At 49.1% G+C, this 15,432-nt stretch overlaps 1 long non-coding RNA gene and 1 pseudogene across 1 annotated transcript in view; both read right to left on the bottom strand.

Annotated features, from left to right (window-relative positions):
* LOC112472578 overlaps positions 1-15,432 on the bottom strand; it is a 109,075-nt gene that overhangs the window by 50,588 nt on the left and 43,055 nt on the right. The gene's annotated exons all lie outside the window — the stretch shown is intronic.
* LOC112472654 lies at positions 3,875-3,992 on the bottom strand (annotated as a pseudogene).

Below are 15,432 nucleotides of genomic sequence, written 5' to 3' on the forward strand. Positions count from 1 at the left end.
GCGGATACAGCCGACGACGCCCCGCCGTCGTTGACCACGACTCCGCAGGCACGAGCGAGGCAAGGCCTCGCCAGCAGAGCACAGGCGACACCATGGGCTGTGTGCGACGTCACGTCATGAGGACAGTTCTCACGAGGGACAGGAGATAACCCTGGACCGGAGCAGTTAAACTGCCGCGAGGCACCGCTGAGCCACTGTGCAATCGCCAGCGCTCCGTCCTCCCGCTGCTGGATGTTACTCCACCTGGCAAAACGTGAAAATTCTGCAACAAGGAAAAGTTTGATTAAACGAGCGAAGCAGACTGTCCTCCGACCATCAGGACTCTGAAAACAAGCCGTGATTACAGCAAGAAGTCACGTCGCCCTGTCGGAGTCACGTCCACGGCATCGGACGTCGTGGGTTTCATCCTCAAAACACTCCAGGCCCAAAGAGAGCTCCTCGGAACGCACAGGGAACTTTTTAAAAAATCAGACCCGTGACCTTGGATTGTCGATTCCGCAAGAATATAAACGACATTAAATAAACCCACACAAACCAGTGGCAAATGTTAATTACTGAGACCCCAGTGGGAAATAAAACAAAACTCCACCACTCAGAGGAACATAAAATGTTCTAATTTTTAAACAGATATCATAGCGGGACTCTGGAAGAAGTTTTCCATTTTAAAGTTTTTATTTTATTGTTCTACCTACGGTTTTAGGTGCTGGCTCTTGTCAGGTACTGTCCACACAGTCTAGAGACCTAGAGAAGAGAGAGTAAACCAAAACAAAACTAAACCGCTGAGTTCAGAAATGACTATTTGAGTATGTTAATTATCCTAAAGCGAGGGAAAAGCAGGGATTTCGCTAATATTCAACTAGTAAAAACCTAAAGAGTTCAAGACCGTCGTTTTTCAAGTAGATGCCAACCCACACGTCCTTGTGATGAGAATAACAACAACCTGCGATGCTTTACACTCCTCAGAAAGACCTCATCTCACTCGAGTCCACAAGACAGCATAAGTCCCCTGTGTCTCACTTGCGACAGTGACTTAGTTAAAACTATCCATTGTTCTTTTATCCAGCCAAGATTAAGGAAGCTCCAACTACGTTCCCAGTAACACCTGGCACAGGTCCTCTCTCGCATAGAGCGGAACTTCTAGGGAAGGGGACAGACAATTAAAAGCAAACAAGTATTGAGACAAGTTCGTCTCACACGACAATAGTGCATTAAAGACAGTAGGACGGTGGCATGAGAAAGCAGCTGACATGCAGTGCAGTGCAATGTTAAGGGGTGACACTGGTGTCACAGAACATCTGTCTGGGGTGACATTTGCGCTGAGACCTGAGCGAAGAAAAACAGCCCCAGCTGTGAAGACCTGGGGAAGAGGCTTCCAGCAGAAGGAGCGGCAAATTCACGCAACTCATAAATCCCAGAGCAGAAAATTAACTCAGCCTTCTGCTCCTTCTGCGACATCTCATTCTCCCTTTTTACCTGAGAAATAAGCAACTGTGACCAATGAGTAGAAACGCACTCCCAAGGTCATGTTAAGACTATCGCAATAAAATAGTTATTTGCAAACTTAAACTTAAAAAAAAAAAATCACCTTCAAAATAGTTCATGTGTTCTAAAGATCTAAAGATTTTAATTTTAATAAATATAAAATCGTTACAGTAGAACGTAACATCAGTGTCATTAGTAAGGCCTATATTTGATATTTAAAATGCAATTTTCGTTCCCTAAAGTGTTTTTATCAGCTTATCATTTTGTTTTTCGGTAACCTAAGAATAAGTATACAAACCCCAGGTAAAAAGATAGCTTCCTTGCTGTGAACCTAAAACCACTCTAAAAAAAAATTTACTTTAAAAACTAATCAACACATATAGCATTACCAATAAAATAAAATATTGTCTCAGAAAAACCTTAATGAGATTTTAGAGTCTAGAATTCTGTAGTCTAAAGTTTCACCCAACTGCTAAAATTAAAGGGTGAGACAAACACCTAGAGAAGAAATCTCAAACATGAACATTATTTTCATCCTTTACTTTTCTATAATTTCATAAATCTTTAGACTAAAGAATATATAATTTCGGTAAAAGTAATCTGGTACATCATTCCCCAACGTGAATTCTTTAGGTTCAGATCAGAATTTACTCTCAAAGAGAAGAGAAAATTCAACATACATGATTATATGCAAAACCAAAAGTACCAAGAACACACAGCAGGAGCATCAAAACCAGAGGCTCCAGCGGGACGGCCGTGCGACACAAGAGCTCTGGACGGGCAGTGAGTGGAGCTGGCATCTCGTTTGACCTTGTGAGTAGCTAGCCTTATGACCTTGGAAAATTGATTAACCTCCTGGAATCTCAGTTTTCTTACCTGTAAAATAGGCACTCACATCTTTGTTCTACCTTCTAGGGTTGTTGTCGTGTGGACCAAGAGCAGTAATGTAAATCGAAGGGTTTTCAAAACGTAGTATCGCCCAGTTTAAATCAGGAAGAACTGCTAACCCCCCACCCACACATACACCCTCCTGCTAAAAGCACTACCTGAAATCTCTAGTGCTAGACCCACAGCCGATTGAAAAGCAAAATGTGTTGACATGTTTTTTTCAAGTTCATCTACAAAAATCAGGAGTTGCACAGTAATCTATAAAGTTTATGCATTTTATTTCGTGATATGTGTCTAAAGCTCCTCACTAATTACAGCGGAATAATTAGAGAATTAAATTCATTTGCAATTCTAGACCGCTGGTTCTTTAAACACTTAAAAGATTTTCAACTCTCCGTCCTCAGCATTTCAGTAAAAGGATTTGCTTATTTGCTGTGCGCATCTGTGACCGACAGAACCTGCTTGTTTTTTGCAGGCTCTCCTCACTGCGGCCTCTGTGCACTAATCAGTCACTCCGATGCCTCAACACCTGGGAAGAGGAGCCTCGGGTTACACGGCCTGGGGGCTCAGGGGACAACAGGGAGCCTGACTCCGACCAGCGGGGAGTCGCTGGTCTCTCCTTCCATATGGGAACAGGGCTAGGTTCGGGAAGCTGGACCACACTGCCAGTTGTCATCGGTCCCTCGTGGACAACATGCAAAACCAAACTAGAATTTGTCCTTGCCTCGCCAGTCTTCTTTTTATTCTAGAAATGTCGTTTAAGAAAATGATGTTCACAGAAACTCTCTATTTTGAAATGTCGGTAGCAGTAGGCTGTTGTGCAGAAGCAGCTGCTTAGCAGTTGACTCGCGTGGCTTTGCCTGCAGGTGACTTTTACCCTTGAACCCTTTGAATCTTCAGTCCTAAGTATCATCTGGATAGACTATGGGGCTCTTTGAGGCAAAAAATGGATATATTTTATTCAAGTTTGTATCCTCAACACGTCACCCAGTGCTTGTCACATCAGCAGGCATCCTTGTTCAATCAGAGATGTTAGGAAGTGGAATGTTAATTACTGAAGTGACCTACAGTCAAAGCTTCTGGAATATTCTGCCTTCTCAGATTTGGACTAACATATTTCAAGAACTGGATTCCTCATTGTCAACTCTCGATAAACCTAAACAGTTACCATGTACATAATTACAAGTTAAAAAAAAATTTGTCTAAATGAGGCTGAAATTTCCAGTTAATGGGTGTGCTAGGGGTGAATATATAAATTTGCTGTATTGAACCATTTCACTGTGACAAATTTTAAGAAAATGTGGCTCTATCTTTAATCAGTGTAAATTTCCTAAAGAAGATATCTATATAGTTTCAAGTATCGATCTTTTCTGGGGTAAAAAGCCTATTCATTTTAGTCGATGCTTTATCACTTACATCAGCTACGGTTTTTTTGCTTTACATACATGGGTTTTCAGGTCTCCATCTTGATTTTATTTTATTTTATTATTTATTTATTTTTTAACGCCTACAGCACCTGGTCTTCCTAGGCAGTCTCCCATCCAAGTACTAACTACGCCCGACCCTGCTTAGCTTCCAGATCAGACGAGATCGGACGCGTTCAGGGTGGCATGGCCGTAGACTCCATTTTTGCTTTTAAAGTGGGTATTATGTTAACTTAAAGAGGGACTGTGACCCCACTGTCCTGGTAACACGGAGTAACAGGAGCCTGAGGCCACGCGCAGTGTGAGACTTTCTGCCACCACCCCTCTCGGTCCCCAGACCCCTTCCCCTCACGTCCAGGAGAGCACTGCGGTGACGTCGGTTCTCATGTTTGACCGCTGACAGCTGCAGCCACGTGCTCCCCATCCCCTCTGCCCCCGCACATCTGATAAGGGCAAGCAGATAAGAAAGCACAGGCTCACCTTTCATGCTTTCTGAATACATGCGTGGATAGCGTCGCTCTCGATATCTGCACCAAATGTTGGGTGGAGGATCCATTTCATCTTAGTGAGGTGAACCCAACACTTGTGCCAAGGAAAGGCCAGAATTCCCAGAGAAAGCTGCGCCCAAATGCGTGGGAAGACATGAGATTCGTCCAGCTTCTGAGCAGCGCCTTACAGACCTCTCCGACTTTCACACTGCATATCGTGACAGTTGCTAGAAGCTTCCAGAGAATCTTGAGATTTGCAGTGGCCCCCGGGTGAGCACTAGAGCCACCCACTTCAGTGATGGGTTAGTGGTGACTTTCCTGCCCTTCTCCCCTGCCCTTCTAATGACTGTGCAAAACTCAAACTCCCTACCAGCCCCGCCCCCCGACAATCTTGGAATGCATGGGGGACATCTGCGCTGACTCAGCTGACACACTCCGCTGGCAACAGGGAGAGTTGAGTCTCGGATTGAGCGAACCATGGGGCACTCAGTAAACACCCGCCCTACGAGGGGAGACCGCCCCTTCGTGCATGAGCGTCTGAGTGCAGAACGAGGCTGTGCAAGGAAGGACACTTCAGCAAGCGGCCCAGCACAGCAAGCCCGGGTGGTTCTGATCGGGGATCTGCGAGCAGAGGGCAGGTGATGTTTCATGGCGAGATCGAGCCAGGGCCAGAGATGAAGCAGGAAGGCGAGGAGGCTGCACGCAGAGCTGGCGAGCGACAAGGTGTTTCTTCGAACGCAGTGCATCTTTGACAAGCTCGTGGAATAGCTTGCTGTTGGTTAGGCCAACTTTTCTTGGCCAGCGCTCAAATCTTGCAGGTCTCTCCCAAAGACCTACAAGCAATCATATGGCTCCCAATTTGCCTCAACCATCAAACCCTGCGTGACAAGACCCGGCAGACGTACCCAGGAGGAGAGCCAGCTGTGGGCGCCCGAGGAAGCCTGGAGGTGAAGTGAGCTTACGCGAAGAGTCTCTAGAGCTGATTGTCAGAGTGTAAACCCAAGACGAGAACCAGAGAATCGACATTTTTCTGGACCACAATCCTCCTGCTCTTCCGTGCGTAAACTCTGGGCGCTCTGCTGCTGCCTAGGTTGGCGTTAAAGCCCATGAAGCTTACATGGGGAGGCTGACTAAAGCTTTAAAGCTGCTCGATCACTCTTGATATTGCTTTGCAAGTGTCACAGCACTTTGGCTCACGGGCCTGCAGAAAGCAGCATCCACCCTTCACGGCATCCGTGAAACCATCTGCTGCTGCTGTGAACAGTTGTGCTGCTAAATATACCAGTGACTCAGATTTTCATCTGGTGTCTTCATGGAAACTTTGCCAGAAATTTTCTGCTGGTTCCCTTCCCCTGATTCCTCCCCTCACACTTCACCACATCTGCTCCATCTTCCGGTCCAAGACCAGTGGCTCCTTTTCTCCGAGTTAAGACTCTGTTCTGCACTAATTTTCTGCTCATTCATGTCACAGACAAAGAGAGAAAATGCTAGAAATCGCAAGGTGTTCTGGTTTCAAATCCGCTGAAAGAGCAGGCGTGGGAGAACCGTGCAGAGGGGAGCGTGCTGCCCGTTGCGGGCGGAACTCAGCTGGTAAGGCACTGGGCACAAAAACAAAGGAGTCGGCGGTGACCCCGCACCGGCGGATGTCCTGCCGGGGCATTGGACGCATCTCTAGCTTTGTCCTTTGTTCTCGAGGGTGAGGCTGCCATCGGCGTCGCCCTCTGACTCCTAGCTGACCCGCGGTCTGCGGTGTCTGAAACAGCACAGACGTGAGTGGTGCCATTTAAGTTCCATCTTGGTCAAGGTGAGTGGCCAGGATGGCAGAACGCTAAGCAGGATACCGGCAATCAATACTGGTAACCAAATGTTTTAAAAACAATAACTTCACACAAATATGTAAGAATATGGCCTCGTCCCCATGCAAAATGCCCACCTGAATGCTCTTTGATACAGAGACCTAGACACAAAGGCACATTTGCTCGTACTCAGCCTCGACTCATGTTTGTTCACATGACACAGGACAGACCAGGTAAGTTCAGAGCAGAGCCCCCATGACCGCACTGAGCGAGGTTCGCAAACCCCTGGGCAGAGCACACTCGTGTGCACCCAGGCCCACACGGCCCCAGCACACGCCCACACTGACAGATGACAACGGGGCGGCTGCCAGTGTTCAGACTCCCTCGGCCGTACACAAACCCTCCCTGTCATACGCACTCATCTGCAGGGTAATTGTGCGATGTGATCAATTTTTCCCTTAAGTATTTTGTCTCTTGTTCCCATAGAAGGTTATTTTGACCATTTTATTGATGAAAGATTCACCAGAAAAATTAAAATAAAAACTGAAGCACACTTCAAATGTCCGAGCACAGAACACTGAGTCATCTTTCACTGCCGTGGCAGTTCCGAGGCGCGCTCGGCCCCCCTCTAGTCCCCTTCCGGACGTCTCCTCGTCTGGAGCAGCTTGGGGCGGAGCAGCCATCTGAACAGGGGCCTCCCCTCTGCCGTGGGCTGCGGGCTGCGCGGGGCGCTCTGAGAGCGGGGCACACTCCGCACTCGGTGAAGCATGCAAATGCTTCCGGCTGCCTGCGAGCCTGCGACGCTGCTCTTTGATTTTAGGAATCGAGTACCCTCAAGAAGAAATAAACACTTGTGCCACTACATAGTAATGACTGAAAGAGTTAAGGGGAAAAAAGGTCAACCCGTAATAAAATACATGCTAGAAATTTAGGAAAAACCCACAACTTGCAGAAATAAAGACCTTCAAGTATAATAACCAGACTATTCAGTAGATATTGTTGGCTCTGATAGACCGGAGTGTTTAACCAAAGGTCCTTTTGTAGGGTTCATTCTAGGTTTTGCTTTGTATCAAGAAATGGAATTTCACATATGTTAATTACACTATTCCCCTGCTGTTTTTAGCGCTAATGCAAATTCATAAGGCCTGATGTCCCTTCAAAGCAATTGGGATTTCAACCTTCAGTTCACCTGCTGACATCACTATGTCTCTCTTTTTATTTATTTATTTTTATGGTGACATTGGTTAATGAAATCCAATAAGTTGCAGCTGTACACTTTAACAGAAAGGCATATATATATATTTACACTCTGTGTTCGCTTCCCATAGTTAGATTTCTTTCTGTCACCATGTATTTGACCCCCTTTACCCGTCTACCTTCCCGCTCCCCTCTGATAACCACTAGTCTATTGCCCATGTCCATGAGTCTCTGTTTGTCCTGTTCATTTGTTGCTTTTAGGTTTATATCCCTCATATAAGTGATATCAGGTGATTTTCAACTTTTTCTGTCTGGCTTACTTCGTTTAGCATGATTATCTCGAGATCCATCCATGTTGACGTCGCTATGTCTCTTGAAGAACAAAACTACTCTCGAAATCCAAGGCAGAAATGTTAGTTTCACACGGTATTCGACGCCTAGGGAGAGCCCGTCTGGTTTTGCCCCATATTCAGAAGTTCTCGCTTGCATGTCAGGTGAAGTCCCTGTAGAAACATGTCGAAGCTCATGGCGGGTCACGCGCCACATTTCAGTGTAGTGGGTGGGCAATTAGGCTGCCGTTTGACACGAACTGCTTCACACACTGACGACAGAGGCAGCAGCTGCGTCTAGAGCAGAGGTCCTACTCGGTCAGCAGCGCCTGAAGACATTGAGAGCGGCGAAGAGACGACTGGGAGGGTGGCCATCGCCAGGTCAGGCAGCCCTCCATCCCGCGACCTGCCCAGCGATGCGCCCCCCGGTAATGACTGCCACGCGTGAACTAATCGTAACGCCGTTTCCGGAATGGCTCCCTCGTCTTCCATTCTCTCCACCTCCTAGCTGAGAGGCTGGGAAGCTAAAATTTATATTTCCCAGACGCCCCGGCAACAAAGGCTTCCATTCGCACATCAAGCCCCGCCATGTAGACACAGGGAGAGAGATCGGGGCAGAGACTGCGGCCATCACGGCCATGGAGGCACGGGGCTCCCCCAGAAAGCCTCACGGCATCCATCCTTCAGCTCCCCAAACACCCAGCAATGGTGGCGGCATGACACTTCTGCTAGTCCATCCCCCAGGTTCCCTGGCAGCTCTTGCTCTGCCAGTCTCCCGGGGGGGCCCAAAGGCACACACCCTCCACGGGGTCGCATCCACGCAGCTCTGGGCTCGTCCACCGGATCACGCGAGAACCCGCTCCTGCTGCGCAGGCCCTCCCAAGGATCTACAAGCTCCAAAAGCCCTGAGTCGAATCCCCGCCTCCTTAAACGCTGAGGCACTTCCTGTCTCATGCACGGGACCGGCTGGTACCTCACATCCTCACATAGATTGTGAAGAGGCCTGTGATGTAGCAGAGAGTCTCCTCAGCTGGGTTCTAATACGCTCTCACCTGCTCTAACCAGGTGTTAGCTGTGAGCTCATTTAAGTTTTCCCAGCCTCTGTCTCCTTATTTCTAAATAAGGGTGATAACTGCCTCACAAGGCGAGATCTATTAAATTAGACCTTATAGTCTTTCCCGACATCGAGCATAGAGTTGGTCCTCAAAATGTTAGTCCCTACTCTACACAGATCATGTCATTTACAGCAAGTCTCCTTCCAGGAGTGTTAAATACTCAGAAAACAGTATTTTTCCCCTTTCCTGCTCACAAATGTAATCTCATTTATGTTGTATCTCTACTGAAGAACACATATTAGTTCTCTTCCGAATCTATGAATGTAAGCACCTACCAGACACATATTAGGTTATCAATAAGTGAATTTGATTGGTGTGTATCCAAACATCGCAACACAATTACCAGTTTGTAACTATCGACCCATGTGCTTACTCTTCTATGCATTATGTAGAGAATGTCAAGGGAAAACACTGCTTAAAAGCCCAAGGTTTGTAATCCAGACACCATGAAGCTGCCTGACCACTGAGCTACCGTTCATTGTGAAGGGCTAAAAACTAGTGTTTGTTGCCTTTCTCTCTGACATTTTTTATACTTTAAACATCGTAACAACCTTTGAGGTGGTAAAATTAAATAATCAAGAGTACCGATGGGGTCCGGCCACCTCTATTCCTACGGCCCTGGGTGTGTACACTGGCCCCCTTGAAACTCGGTCACACCCACATGCGAGGACACCCAAAATTCCTGTCTGGTAGGACGGTTGCGGGGGTCCAGCAAGCCACGCAGCCTTGTAACCCCTCTTAACGCTGCACTCTGGGATTCCTAACTCCCAGTCAGAGGAGTGACACTTCCTTCCACGAAACAACCAGCTTTGCTCCTCCACTCTGTGCCTTGAACTTCCTAAAAACCAAATCCTCGCTAGTTGTGCCGTGGGCCTAGAACAATACCGCTGCTCTCCCCGACTTTCTCCCATCCCTCTTCCCCTCCCTGAGGATTCTGGAATCCAGGACCTTGTGATGCTGCTACCAGATGTGTGTCTGCCTTAAGATGTCCCACTGTGCACCAGACACAAAACAAAAGGGCACCTGTCCTGCCGGGTCCCCGAGGGGTGCGGCCCTAAGCCTGCTGGGTGGTCTGCAGCCTGGTGTGCTGTCCTTGGGCGGACAGCTGGCTCAGGTTCCCCATTAGCATTTCCAGGGCTCCGCCCATCGAGACAAGTGCCCAAGAGTGTCCCAATGAGCTGGCCTTGCTCATTCTCTCCTGGTAGTCGAGCCCACAACTGTCAACGAGGGCGCATGGGGACACTCCTGATGGGGCCTGAGCCCGGCTCTAGCTGTAAGGGGTGAGTAAGATGCCCCACCCCGTCTCGGCGACGTCACAGTCTAATACGTCAGTCCGCGTCCAACCCGCCCTCCTCCACGCCCCCTCTCGTTAGGAGCCGCATGCTTTTCACTTCTGTTTTGCTGGCGCGAAAAGGTCTAAACCTAAGCGATGCACGTGGCCAGACCACAGTCCTCTTCACTCTGCTTTACGCGTTTTGACCAGGACTTTCCTAGAATAATACTGGCCCTACAGCTGTTATTCCAGTAAAAATCTGGATTCTGAGCTAAAACCTGCTTCTCTCCGTTGTGCCCAGCCCACTCGCATTGGATTTCACAGCACTTACCAGAGACTACGCTCTGTGGCCCCAGATCAAAGATTCCTTCCGGGACTCGAGCCTCCCACAGACCCCTACAAGGCTCTGCTTAGGTGGAACCTGGTGTCATAACTTTATTAGAGCAAATGTTACTTAACGGAAAAGCAAGCTGGGGTCAACAGAACAATCTGGGGTTCGAAGTGCGCGAGGGTGTGTTTCCCATCCAGACGCTACACCTGACATTTCGCCACAGAGATGCATCCCGTGGTCGCGTTCCTTACCACCTGCTTTCAGTGCTGGTTACGTCGCACTAACCCACACTGAAGAGTCACAGGGTTATGTTCCTGCGGGGACTTTACTGCTACGGATGAAGGTTTTTCCTACGGCCTGCCGCACCCTAAGGCACTAGGCAGTTCACAGTTCTATTGTTTAATCCGCACACAATCCCGTGGGACTGGTGTCAGCGACATCCATATTTTACAGATGAGAGGAACTTTAGGACAGCAGTTACAGAGGAGAAATAGACACAGTAAAAATTACAAGTTCATTACTTACTAGCAATGTGTCCTTGAGAAATGTATAGTTCCTTCGCCTGTGAAAACAATGGCAATGGAATTTTTCTCCTGCTCTTGCTCTAAAGAGTAAATGTGCCTGAGACAGGGCAACATAAGGGTAGGAAAGCAAGCCAGGATGCGGGGCGAGCAGGCTGCCCGCGTCACAGCTAACAAGCCCCACGGCCTGGACTGCCCACCACGGCCCGGGGCCTTCGCAAAGAGTATGCTCGTCTCCAAACCTCAGAGTCCTTCTTCCAAAACAACTTGGATAAACAGATACAAAACGGGAAGGCAGCGGAGACACTGTGACAGCCACCACAGCAACAGCACCGCACACCCACCGCGGAAGGGGCTGCGCTCCCTCAGAGCAGGCTGTCCCCAGCCTGCGTGGCGAGCAGCTCCTCTTCCTTCCCTGGCTTCACGTGGCATGGTCTGCAGTCTGGGACACTCCCACTTGTCTGTTAGGAGCTCTGTGAGTCAGCACCGATGCCGAGGCTGCGTCACGCTGGCTGAGCGGTGACGCAGCCCTGTGACACTGGAGGTGGCGATTTCAGGTGACCTATGTGGGTGAATGAAGTGTCTCCACGTCCCTGGCTCCATGCCTCCAAATTGGTATCTACGAAGACGGCGCTGTGAGGTTCGGGAGCAGACTCTGTGACAGCTGAGGGAGGGACGACACGGAGCAGGCTCTCGTGGCCCGTGCTGGACGAGACCTGCCATCTTGCTTTCTAGTTGGTTCAACTTAGCGCTGCAGAGAGCTGTTCACTTCCAAGTCAAACTCTTCAAGTGCTCATAAAAAGTCTCCCTTTCTCTCTTGCTGACATCTCTTTTTTTCTCATTTATCCATTTTTATTGCCCCCAGACCTAGTCTTTTGTGTCTGATGTTTTGTTAGAACTATTGAAATGACCACACATAAGTTCTAGGAAGAATCTTGCTTCCTCCTCCTCTCTCCTATCACCATCGTGGGACACGAGAGACAGTCTCTCTCCGTTACCAGCTGTACATTATTCTAACAAGATCCTCCTCATACGCGAAGGCTGTGTTGTAACAGTCACTAATGTGGCTTCTCAGACCTGAACAAGTCTGATAATTCAGCCTCCAAAGTAAGAAAAGGAAATAGAAATCATCAACCAGCTTTCTTCTTACTGAGCATTCTGTTTTTTTGAAGAAGAAACCTTTTCATTGGTTAAAAAAAAAAAAAATGCCAGTTGCTTCTGACAAATACTTGTGAAACTCATGTCTTCTTGAAAATAGCAAATATCTAAAAACTCACAAAATTTTTCACAGATTATAGGAAATTAGTTGGAATAGGTTTGCTCTTAAAGGCCAAGCGTCCCAGGCTCTAGCCCGGCCTTTCCGGCTGTCTCTCTCGCATCCGCCGACAGTGTGAGCTCTGCGTGTGGAACCCTGGGACCTCCACCTGGCATGTCCCCAGCACCCCGGCACGGATGCCCGCCTTCTGCCTCCCCACTACCTACACCGTCCGTCAGCGTGCAGTCAGCCCTCAGCCTCGACAGCTCTGGCCCATCTCCTCTCCATTGTCACCGTGTGGCCCTCGCCACCTCTCAGATGACGTACTGCGGGAACCTAGCAACGGTCTGCTTGCCCCCTCTAATGTCCTTCACACCATCGCCAGCATTGTCCTCCTAAACGCAGACGGGGTCTGGCTGCCAACGGCGTGAGGTGGGGACATAACGGGCGGCGCTGCCTCTCCATGCCGGCCACACCGCCGCCGCAGCCGCCGGCCCGTCCTTCACACCATCGCCAGCATTGTCCTCCTAAATGCAGACGGGGTCTGGCTGCCAATGGCGTGAGGCGGGGACATAACGGGCGGCGCTGCCTCTCCACGCCGGCCACACCGCCGCCGCAGCCGCCGGCATCACCACACCTCACTGCCCTCACGCTGGCCACCCACTGCCTGGACACTCTGCCCGCACCTGTCAACACGCCCGACACGGTCAGGCCCCAGGTCAGGCCCCAAGAAGCGCGCTTCATCCAAAGTCCCAGCTCGGTTTCACGAAGTGCACGTCCTTCCCAGCAGGCACCGCCGCCGACAGCGGGCATCACCTCACGTGTATACATTTGCTTTTGTCTCCTTCCAACAGAATGCAAGCTCCTTGAGGACGAACTGCTTATTCTTTTGTTTTCTATTCAATTCTCAGCACCTGACACAGAGCCTGACGCATAGAAAGAGCTGAGGGGAAACGCAGCACGCATCATGGATTACCTTCTACCTCAGTGAGTTATGTGCTTGCATGCCTCTCTGCCTGCTTGAGACCTGAGACTATATATTAATTATATTTCTATTTCCCACAGCGCCTGGCATGCCCGTTGTCACAGGATTCAATAAATTGTCCTGACTGGAACTGAACAGAGTCCCTCTGTCCTCCACTGAGCTATACTTATCTCCCCGGGTGCGAGAGCAATGGGTCTAGGAAACCTTGGCCCCAGCCTCAGCTCTGCCACATAAGAGCTGTGAGACCACTGTCAAGTTGCTCAACGTCTCTGAATCTCTGATTGCTCATATGAAAAATGGGGATGATTAAAACACCTCTGTCTAATTCCAAGGTAGTTGTGAGGATTAAATGAAATCATGATGTGCTTTTGTCTCTGATTAAAGTACTAACCATTCAAGGGCAGAGTTAGCACTTGCTACTTCTTCACCTCATCTATACTAAATAGCCTCATGCTGTGGGCACACAGATCAATCAATAATAGTCATCATTTATTGATCACCTACTATGTGGCCGACGTTAATAGCCATTTTTCGAACAACACCTTATTTAACTTAATTCTTAAACCGCCATGTAAAACTAAACAGTGGTATCTCTCTTTTGTAAAGGAGAAAAATTGACCCGTACAGAGATGGAGAAATTTGCATAAGGCCATACAATTAGTCACTGGTAATATTGAGACTGGATAGCGCACAACTAATTTTAAACGCTAATACATATTTATCTTTTTTCTTTAACTACCCAAGATTCACTCCTTTCTTGAGAGTTCCCGACAGCCATGATAAATCCTGGTGTCTGCCGGAAGCCCAGGGGAGCCCTGCAAGCTCTCCCTCACCCTCTCCCTCCCCTGACTCTAGGACAGCTGAGGGGCCAGCCCGCCGCCTGAGCCTGAGGGCGGCCACAGCCTCCCAGGGCACTGAGTCTCCCTCAGGGTGAGAGTAGAAGGAGGTAAGGAGGAGCTCGCTCTCACCAGCGTGACTCCGGCCTGCCGTCCTTCCACTGACTTTGTCCGGCCCGTCTCTTTCCCACGCCACGCCTGGTCCTCCAGCCCTCCCTCTACTATAGTGAGTCCCCCGACCGCCTTCCAGTAAGTCGTTTTTGTCTCAAATTTGCCAGTTTCTGTTGCTAGCATAAACAGAACTCCAACTGATACACTGTGCAAAGAGAAAAATGATATGAATTATAATTAATTCTCAAAAAAACATTATAATGAATAAATAATAAGTATGCTAATGAATGAATAGAATATCCCTATTCATATGTCAGTATGTAAAATATTAAATAATAGACTAAGTACCACATAAAAACACATCACAAAAGAGAAACGCCACGAGACAGCGCGTGATTAATTGCCAAGTGAATAGCCCGGGCCGCGGACGCTAGAGGAGACGGGAGGAGGAAGGGACCGGGCAGGCTTGGCCGGTCCAGGAGCCTTCGCTGCTCAGCAAACGCTCGCCGAGCGAAGGCTGGATATTTCCGGCGCGACCTGAGGAAATGGGGGGAAGCGGTCCTTGTTTCAGAGACACAAAGGGTGGGAGTGGGAACGACTCAGCACATGGCACGCCAACGACTCTTCAGGACTGTGCCAGCCAGCAAAGCCCCGCCGCAGAAGGGCACCGTCTCAGTGGGCGCAGAGATCCCGTGAGTCTCATGAAAACAGCATGTGGAAAACGGCCCGATGGGCAAGGAGGCTCTCAGAAGGGACATTACCCACTGGGGGCAGGACAGCTGCTCAGCCAGGCCTTAAAGGATGGACCGAATTGACAAAGAAGAGGCAGGGGAAAGACACCCTAGAGACAAATATGAGCAAAAACAGAAACGAGAAGCATCACGGTGTGTACAGGTGTGGTGTGAGCAGGCGTGACAAGAGATTAGGTCCAAGTAGGCAGCAGGAAATGGACCATGGAGGGTCCTCACGTGATGACACTGTGGACACGAGAATATAAACCCTAACTGACCACTCCGGAGTCTGACGCCCACTTCTGGAGGATGGAGGGGAATCAGTGTTTTGCAACCTACGTGCCGCGCAGTGAAATGGGAGTGGTCACCTGAGGGGGACAGGGGGCTGTTCCCAGGAGGGCAAACACCACTCGGCAGGAAGTAGCTGGCAATCACTGCTGCTGTTTCCCCGGAAGGGCACACTTCAACGGCTCCATCGCACACTACTGGGCCAAAGAACTCAATAATAATTACGCCTCTTACTCACAAACAGTAACATAAGTGTCACAAAACAAATCTGTGTAAATCTGCCGGACCGAAGGCACCATCAGGGCAAAGACAGAGTCCGGCTTTAACTACGGCGCCCAGTGCACGGCAGGCGCTCAGCGGCTTGTTTGTAGATGAGCGGAAG

This window comes from Pteropus alecto, unplaced genomic scaffold (assembly GCF_000325575.1).
Source record: "Pteropus alecto unplaced genomic scaffold, ASM32557v1 scaffold87, whole genome shotgun sequence".
Lineage (NCBI taxonomy): Eukaryota > Metazoa > Chordata > Mammalia > Chiroptera > Pteropodidae > Pteropus > Pteropus alecto.